Genomic DNA, 8681 nt, shown 5'->3' on the forward strand with positions numbered 1-8681 from the left:
AATTGTACAACTGAATGCCTTCAACTGAAATGGGTCTTCCGCATTTAACCCAACACCTCTGATGTCATAATCGACATCCACGTCTTCGGCGGCCAGGGAACAGTGGGTTAACTACCTTGCTCTGGGGCAGAACTACAGATGTTTACTTTGTCAGTTCAGGGATTCTATCCAGCAACCTTTTGGTTACTGGCCCAATGCTCTAACCACTAGCCTACCTGCCACCCCCATTGTGGACTACAGGAAAAAGAGGACCGTGCACGCCCCGACAGGGCTGTAGTGGAAAAGGTTGAGAGCTTCAAGTTTTTTGGTGTCCACATCACCACCAAACTATCATGGTCCAAACACACCAAGACATGAAGATGGCATGACAAAGCCTATTCCCCCTCAGGAGACTGAAAATATTTGGCATGGGTCCTTAGATCCTCAAAATGTTACTTTTATTTTCAATTTTAAATGTTTTACTTATCTATCTTTTACTTAACATTTTTTTTTTTTCTTAACTTCTTAAATAATTGTTGGGTAAGGGCTTTACTGTAAGGTAAACCTACTCTACACCTGTTGTATCGGCGCATGTGACAAATACAATTTGATTTGATTTTACTCAAGGCTGAAATTGCTGCCAAATGTGCTTCAACAAATAACTAAGTAAAGGGTCTGAATATTTATGCAAATGTAATATGTCAGGGGTATTGTGCGTAGATTGATGAGGGGGAAAAACTATTTATTCCATTTTAGAAAAAGGCTGTCATGTAATAAAATGTGGAAAAAGCACTGTAGCTAACATAACTAACTTATCTTTAAATCCGCTACAGTCATACAAAAACATTACAGTGTATAGTCAGTAAGCAGTTTATCACTTACACCGGCAGGCACCAGTGGCAATGAATTAGTAAAACCAAAAGCTAACGTTGACTTGGAAGAGTTCCAATGTTGTGTTGGATAGTCATAGCCAGCTAGCTCTCTTTGAGAAGGGTGTTTGAGTGTGCTAAACTAGCCTCTCTCTATCTCTCTCTTGCTTCTCTTTCATTTTGGAAGAGATTAATTTGTTTAAAACTGTTCAACTATTGTTTTTCTCTCTCTTTGAGTTAACTACTCACCACATTTTATGCACTGCAGTGCTAGCTAGCTGTAGCTTTTGCTTTCAGTACTAGATTCATTCTCGGAACCTTTGATTGGGTGGACAACATGTCAGTTCATGCTGCAAGGACTCTGATAGGTTGGAGTACGTCCTCTGGACGTTGAACCATGAGCCTTCTAGGTTTTGTATTGAATAAATGTACGCAGCGGAGGACAGAAGCTTGCTGTCCTCCAGCTTCACCATGGTGCTACCCTACGGAGTGCCGCTGAGGCTACTGTAGACCTTCATTGCCAATTGTGTGTTTGAAACAATTAATCGGTGATGTGAAAATATTTAGTGTAGTTTAGTCTAAAAAGGATAACTTTTTAAATGTTTTACCATTTTTATTTACATGAAATTCACTGAGGAGGATGGTCCTCCCCTTCCTCCTCTGATGAGCTTCCACTGTAGGGTATACAGAAGGCCAAAAACACAGTGGAAAGATTATGTTAATAAAATACAGTATGTGCTTCATATTTTCAGTTGCCTCCTATTACGTTTCAGAAGGCATTGTTCAGGTTCTTTTGATTCTGCAAGCTCTCATGTTTACCTATTGTTAGCAGTTGATGTTATTCTTCAATAACACAGACCCCAAAGCAAATCAGGGGGAGGAAAATATGTTTATTCAAATAGGACAAATCCTTCTTGGAAGGAAATGGTCATTCTCCCCTGTCATCAGTGATGCTGAGGCTGATGTGTTTCTCTCCAGTGAACAGAGGGACAGGATCGAGTTTATTACCCAGCCCTAGCCCGTGGTTGACCAATTAGATTTCCTTGCAATAAAACTCTATCCTATTTCAGGTTGGACCAATGAGAACGTGCCACACCATGAGTTCAGGACTGACATTCCTAACAGATGTTGAACTGAAAACCAACTATTTCCATTGATAATTCCCTATTACGGAAAAAACACTATTTCCATAGATCGTTACTACTCTATTGACTTCTCGTCCCCTGTCTCTGTGTTGTGTATTTATCTTCGAAATATTCATATAATATTATGACGCTAAATCTTTAGTGGGCTGAAAGAGCGGGCAATTCTTAGGTTGTATCTACCTCGGTGAAATACACATTTGCTGTAACATTTGCTAATACAAAGGGTATTATGCACAGCAGGCCTACCTGAATAAAATGTCAAAACATGGGTTGTGACTCCTTTGTGACTGTGAAGAAAAAAAACTGTACATGTACAGGCTTCTGCTGTTTCAATATTAGAACACACAGTCTGAGAGAATGAAAGATAATGTTGGTCAACACTGTACACACACAGTTGGAGGTTATTATTTTCATTTCATTATTGTTTCATACATTTATGAATATTGTTGTACAAGCTGACACATTTGTGCTACTGTAGTGTATGTCACATGAGTTTACTAACTATACTGCATTTTCAGTGGGTCGATCCCGAGCAGCAGACAACACACTAGTCATTTCTGGAGGACTCTACGATGGTTCACAAATCTATAATCCTACTATGGCAACTACTGAGCATTACAAGCATTTCGCTACACCCACAATAACATCTGCTAAACATGTGTATGTGACCAATAAAATGTGATTTTGATTTGACATGATGGAGAGTGCGTTCAATTTTGACAACCATCTACGTGTGTCCCAGACATCACAGTTCCGCCTGGAGTTCTTGACTGAAGAACGAGAGCTCTCCCAAGGCTATGGAGGCCTCTAATTTTCATTCATTTCAGCATATTGTTTATGATTTTTTTAAAATCTCAAATCTATCTTTTTTAACTTCACTTTATCATTTGTAATGTCAAACCTAGCCAATGGCTTTAAAAAAAATCACTAATCACTTCATCAATTATAATGTCAAACCTAGCCAATAGGCCCCCCCCCCTAAAAAAAAGCAAAAAAGGTACAATCCACGTCTCAATTGTCTCAAGACTTAAAAATCCTTCTTTAACCTGTCTCCTCCCCTTCATCTACGCTGATTGAAGTGGATTTAATAAGTGACAATAAGGGAGCATAGCTTTCACCTGGATTCACCTGGTCAGTCTATGTCATGGAAAGAGCAGATGTTCCTAATTTTTCTAATGTTCCTAATTTTTACAGTCCGTGTATATTATTAATGTCTTTACACTTTTTGACAGATTTAGCTGATTATTGACAAATCAGGGAGAATACGACCATCTGAGTAAATACAAATAAATGACTATAACAAATTTTAGCATAATTTAATTTGGGAGTAATATAAATAATAATAAATGACCAGTGGTGGAAAAAGTACTCAATTATCATCATCAATTATTATTATCATACATAAAAGTAAAGATACGTTAATAGAAAATGACTCAAGTAAAAGTGAAAATCACCCTGTAAAATCTATCTTGAGTACATTTCTAGACGTATTTGGTTTTAAATATACTTAAGTATCAAAAGTAAATGTATAAATAATTAAAATGTTCTTATATTAAGCAAAACAGACAGCACGATTTTCTTGTTTTTTACATTTACGCCAGGGGCACACTCCATCACTCAGACATCCTTTACAAACGAAGCATGTGTGTTTAGTGATTCCACCAGATCAGAGGCAGTAGGGATGACCAGGGATGTTCTCTGTTTAGTGATTCCACCAGATCAGAGGCAGTAGGGATGACCAGGGATGTTCTCTGTTTAGTGATTCCACCAGATCAGAGGCTGTAGGGATGACCAGGGATGTTCTCTGTTTAGTGATTCCACCAGATCAGAGGCAGTAGGGATGACCAGGGATGTTCTCTGTTTAGTGATTCCACCAGATCAGAGGCAGTAGGGATGACCAGGGATGTTCTCTGTTTAGTGATTCCACCAGATCAGAGGCAGTAGGGATGACCAGGGATGTTCTCTGTTTAGTGATTCCACCAGATCAGAGGCAGTAGGGATGACCAGGGATGTTCTCTGTTTAGTGATTCCACCAGATCAGAGGCTGTAGGGATGACCAGGGATGTTCTCTGTTTAGTGAGTCCACCAGATCAGAGGCAGTAGGGATGACCAGGGATGTTCTCTGTTTAGTGATTCCACCAGATCAGAGGCAGTAGGGATGACCAGGGATGTTCTCTGTTTAGTGAGTCCACCAGGTCAGAGGCAGTAGGGATGACCAGGGATGTTCTCTGTTTAGTGAGTCCACCAGGTCAGAGGCAGTAGGGATGACCAGGGATGTTCTCTGTTTAGTGATTCCACCAGATCAGAGGCAGTAGGGATGACCAGGGATGTTCTCTGTTTAGTGAGTCCACCAGATCAGAGGCAGTAGGGATGACCAGGGATGTTCTCTGTTTAGTGATTCCACCAGATCAGAGGCAGTAGGGATGACCAGGGATGTTCTCTGTTTAGTGAGTCCACCAGGTCAGAGGCAGTAGAGATGACCAGGGATGTTCTCTGTTTAGTGAGTCCACCAGGTCAGAGGCAGTAGGGATGACCAGGGATGTTCTCTGTTTAGTGAGTCCACCAGGTCAGAGGCAGTAGGGATGACCAGGGATGTTCTCTGTTTAGTGATTCCACCAGATCAGAGGCAGTAGGGATGACCAGGGATGTTCTCTGTTTAGTGAGTCCACCAGATCAGAGGCAGTAGGGATGACCAGGGATGTTCTCTGTTTAGTGAGTCCACCAGATCAGAGGCAGTAGGGATGACCAGGGATGTTCTCTGTTTAGTGAGTCCACCAGATCAGAGGCAGTAGGGATGACCAGGGATGTTCTCTGTTTAGTGAGTCCACCAGATCAGAGGCAGTAGGGATGACCAGGGATGTTCTCTGTTTAGTGATTCCACCAGATCAGAGGCAGTAGGGATGACCAGGGATGTTCTCTGTTTAGTGAGTCCACCAGATCAGAGACAGTAGGGATGACCAGGGATGTTCTCTGTTTAGTGAGTCCACCAGATCAGAGGCAGTAGGGATGACCAGGGATGTTCTCTTGATATGTGCAAGAATTTAACCATTTTCATGTCCTGCTAAGCATTGGAAATGTATGGAGTAAAAAGTCCATAATCTTCTTTAGGAATGTAGTGGAGTAAAAGTTGTCAAAAATATAAATAGTGAAGTAAAGTACAGATATCAAAAAACTACTTAAGTAGTACTTTAAAGTATTTTTACTTAAGTACTTTACACCACTGTCAATAACAATGCAATGTTGACAAATGTCATATATAGGAACATAAAAACAGCACAAGCAAAAACAACAATGTTATGAACAAACACTTGAACTTATTTATGTTGAATGGACTCAAAGGTGGCAAGTCTGTTCAAAACAAGCATTTTACATGTTTTCCATTAATAAAGTGAGCAATGTGGCTAAACAGTAACATCAAAACAAGATAATATACTTAGTTCATTTCAAATTGTTTTGACTTGCATTTTAAATGTATATTTCGGTCAACAGATTTCCCAGCATCAGACAACTACAGACATGAATGAACTTGAGAGCAGTGGTGTAATGAAAAAAGCATATTGAATGTCCACATTTGTCACACACACAGAAAACGATCCATTTTGAAAAGCACTTGTTGTTTTTCTTCTCCTTGTCAGCACCAGCGGCAGCTGTCCAACCAGCATCCTGCATCCTTTTCATTGCAGCGAGCTTTAAAGCACTCCCAAGTGATTTCTGAACAACAGGGCTCTGGACCTGAAACATTACAATAGTATAAAACAGGAAAAATGAGTGAAGCAGAAGCAAACCGGTGGAAGTGATTGTGGAAGTGGCTAATAATGACCTGAAAATTGTAGAACCCCACAGCATTAACTACTTTTACAAGTTACAGACTATATTTTAGAAGTTGCAGAGTTCAGACTATACTATAATGCAATATGGTATTTCACAGATTATTTCATAATGCAGAGGGAGTATTGCCAAGTAAATCAAGTATTTGGTGATAATGTTCAGCTGGCTCATTCGTTCCTCAATATGTCCACGTTTTGATGCTGTGCTGCTGGGACACTTGGCTGCAGGTGGCTTTTGAATGGATCAGTTGCAACTGCAAAGCTCTGCCATTATAAGAACCAGAAAGACATCCAAGTTAGAAGTGATATTTAAAGAAAAGGTATTCCCACAATGAAAATGTGCATACCATGCAGCATGCATTATAAAGTTATGAGTTCAAACTTATTTGTGGTCATTGGGAATTGCGTGGTATTTCATAATACATCCTGAGTTTTAGGCCAATCCAATGTTATCAGCACTATTAAAGTTAAAGCAGTGTGTTCATTAGATCGACCATATAAATCTTTATGTTCAGAGCTGTCAGACTTGGGGTCAAGCTCCAGGGTGCTCTTCCCCCAGGTCAAGCTCCAGTGTGCTCTTCCTCCAGGTCAAGCTCCAGGGTGCTCTTCCCCCAGGTCAAGCTCCAGTGTGCTCTTCCTCCAGGTCAAGCTCCAGGGTGCTCTTCCCCCAGGTCAAGCTCCAGGGTGCTCTTCCTCCAGGTCAAGCTCCAGTGTGCTCTTCCTCCAGGTCAAGCTCCAGTGTGCTCTTCCCCCAGGTCAAGCTCCAGTGTGCTCTTCCCCCAGGTCAAGCTCCAGTGTGCTCTTCCCCCAGGTCAAGCTCCAGGGTGCTCTTCCTCCAGGTCAAGCTCCAGTGTGCTCTTCCTCCAGGTCAAGCTCCAGGGTGCTCTTCCCCCAGGTCAAGCTCCAGGGTGCTCTTCCTCCAGGTCAAGCTCCAGTGTGCTCTTCCTCCAGGTCAAGCTCCAGTGTGCTCTTCCCCCAGGTCAAGCTCCAGTGTGCTCCTCCCCCAGGGCACAGACTTCCCAGCGGACGGAGGAGTTCTGATTCTGTAAGACAGTGGAGAAAATCACTCAATCACAGAGAAATAGGATGGAGAGAATCCTCTGGGGGAATGGTACACGTGTCACGGTCAACAAATAAAACACAGTGAATACTTCACATAAAAAAATCTATCCCCACCTTAATCCGTGGTGTTGCGCCAGCTGCACTGGGGAACGCCAAGATGGAGTTTTGAGAGCTTTGCTTTCCTTTGACACATCAAACATACCACTCCAGTTAATCTAATAAATTCTACAGTGATCATACAACATACCAACACCACATCCATTGATGATGGAATAGCCTACATTATAAAAACACCACACAAAATAATCAACCGATTCCAATACCTTAATTTGCGGTGTTGCTATAACTGTTGTTATGGAGCTCCAAGATGGAGTTCTTGGGGCTTTGCTTTCCATTTCCTTTGACACATCAAAAATATATCAGATAATCTGAGGAATTATACAGTGATCATGCACAGGGATGTAATGGAGAACAGAAAGAACCCAATCATTTTTAAGAGGTTCATGATCAATAACATTAATGTTTGGATTTACAGCATATCTTCTGTCTGAGCTTTGGGATTGGGTTACAGAGGCTTTGTGTGACTGTCCTCAGGCATCATGGCTGAGTGTTTCAGAACACCTAGCTTCTATGGACTTTGGCTAAGGCAGCTAGTTCATTTGGAAATGTTTTTATTGTTGGGGAAAAACAATAGTGTTGTTTAAAATTGTCTTACAAAAACTAAGTGTTGTTGTAATGCTCTGATATCTGAATATGTACCTGTTTATCCTGTGTCTGCAGCTGTCTGCTCATTTTCTGACATGCCGTCTCTTTTTCCAGGCCTGTAATCTCCTGTAGTCAGCTTTCCTACAACACAACATGACATCACGACTGAGTCAATAGACAACATTTGTCACTTGACACAGCTTTGTCAGCATGGTGGATGGCAGGGGACTTACCCTCTCCTTCATTTCTTTCTCCAGTTGTTCCTTCAAATGGCCATTTTCCATGTTCTGCTGTGACAGATCCAATTCCTGAGGAAGAATCAGAAAAGAAGCAGATATATAACACTCTACTGAAATACTCCCAGTTAATACCATGGCATTTTTATTCATGTACTATCATGTATCATACCAGTGATGTTCTATTAGCAGCTGCCTCCATGTCTTCTCTCTTCTTATCATCAAGCTCTGCATCTTTCTCGTCAACCATTTTGTCATAGTGGTTCTGATGCCAACAGAGAACTTAACCTTGTGCTTTCCGTCACGGCAACCATGTCTGCTGTCTTGTTCTGACGTTTGACTTCAGCATCAGCTTCCTTACTCTTGACGGCCTCTGTAGCTCAAAGCTGTAGCTTCGGTACCTGCAGGGATCAGGTTACAGTCGAAGTCAGAAGTTAACATACACTAAGTTGACTGTGCCTTTAAACAACTTGGAAAATTCCAGAAAATGGTGTTATTGCTTTAGAAGCTTCTGATAGGCTAATTGATATAATTTGAGTCAATTGGAGGTAAACCTGTGGATGTATTTCAAGGCCTACCTTCAAACTCAGTGTCTCTTTGCTTGACATCATGGGAAAATCAAAAGAAATCAACCAAGACCTCAGAAAATTTTTTTTGACCTCCACAAGTCATCACATTCCCAGTGGATCAGAAGTTTACATGCACTCAATTTGTATTTGGTTGCATTGAATTTAAGTGGTTTAACTTGGATCAAACATTTCGGGTAGCCTTCCACAAGATTCCCACAATAAGTTGGGTGAATTTTGGCCCACTCCTCCTGACAGAGCTGGTGTAACTGAGTCAGGTTTGCAGATCTCA

At 41.3% G+C, this 8681-nt stretch overlaps 1 long non-coding RNA gene across 1 annotated transcript; it reads right to left on the reverse strand.

The window, feature by feature from the left end:
- Positions 1 to 4958: 4958 nt before the first annotated feature.
- LOC109865369 (uncharacterized) lies at positions 4959 to 8286 on the reverse strand. Its single transcript, XR_004211278.1, has 6 exons — positions 7996 to 8286; positions 7821 to 7895; positions 7642 to 7728; positions 7206 to 7280; positions 6997 to 7064; positions 4959 to 6863 (listed from the first exon to the last, which is right to left on the reverse strand). It is a non-coding gene; the product is annotated as an uncharacterized LOC109865369 (long non-coding RNA).
- Between the last annotated feature and the right edge of the window lie 395 nt (positions 8287 to 8681).

The sequence above is a fragment of the Oncorhynchus kisutch genome, linkage group LG1 (genome assembly GCF_002021735.2).
Source record: "Oncorhynchus kisutch isolate 150728-3 linkage group LG1, Okis_V2, whole genome shotgun sequence".
NCBI lineage: Eukaryota > Metazoa > Chordata > Actinopteri > Salmoniformes > Salmonidae > Oncorhynchus > Oncorhynchus kisutch.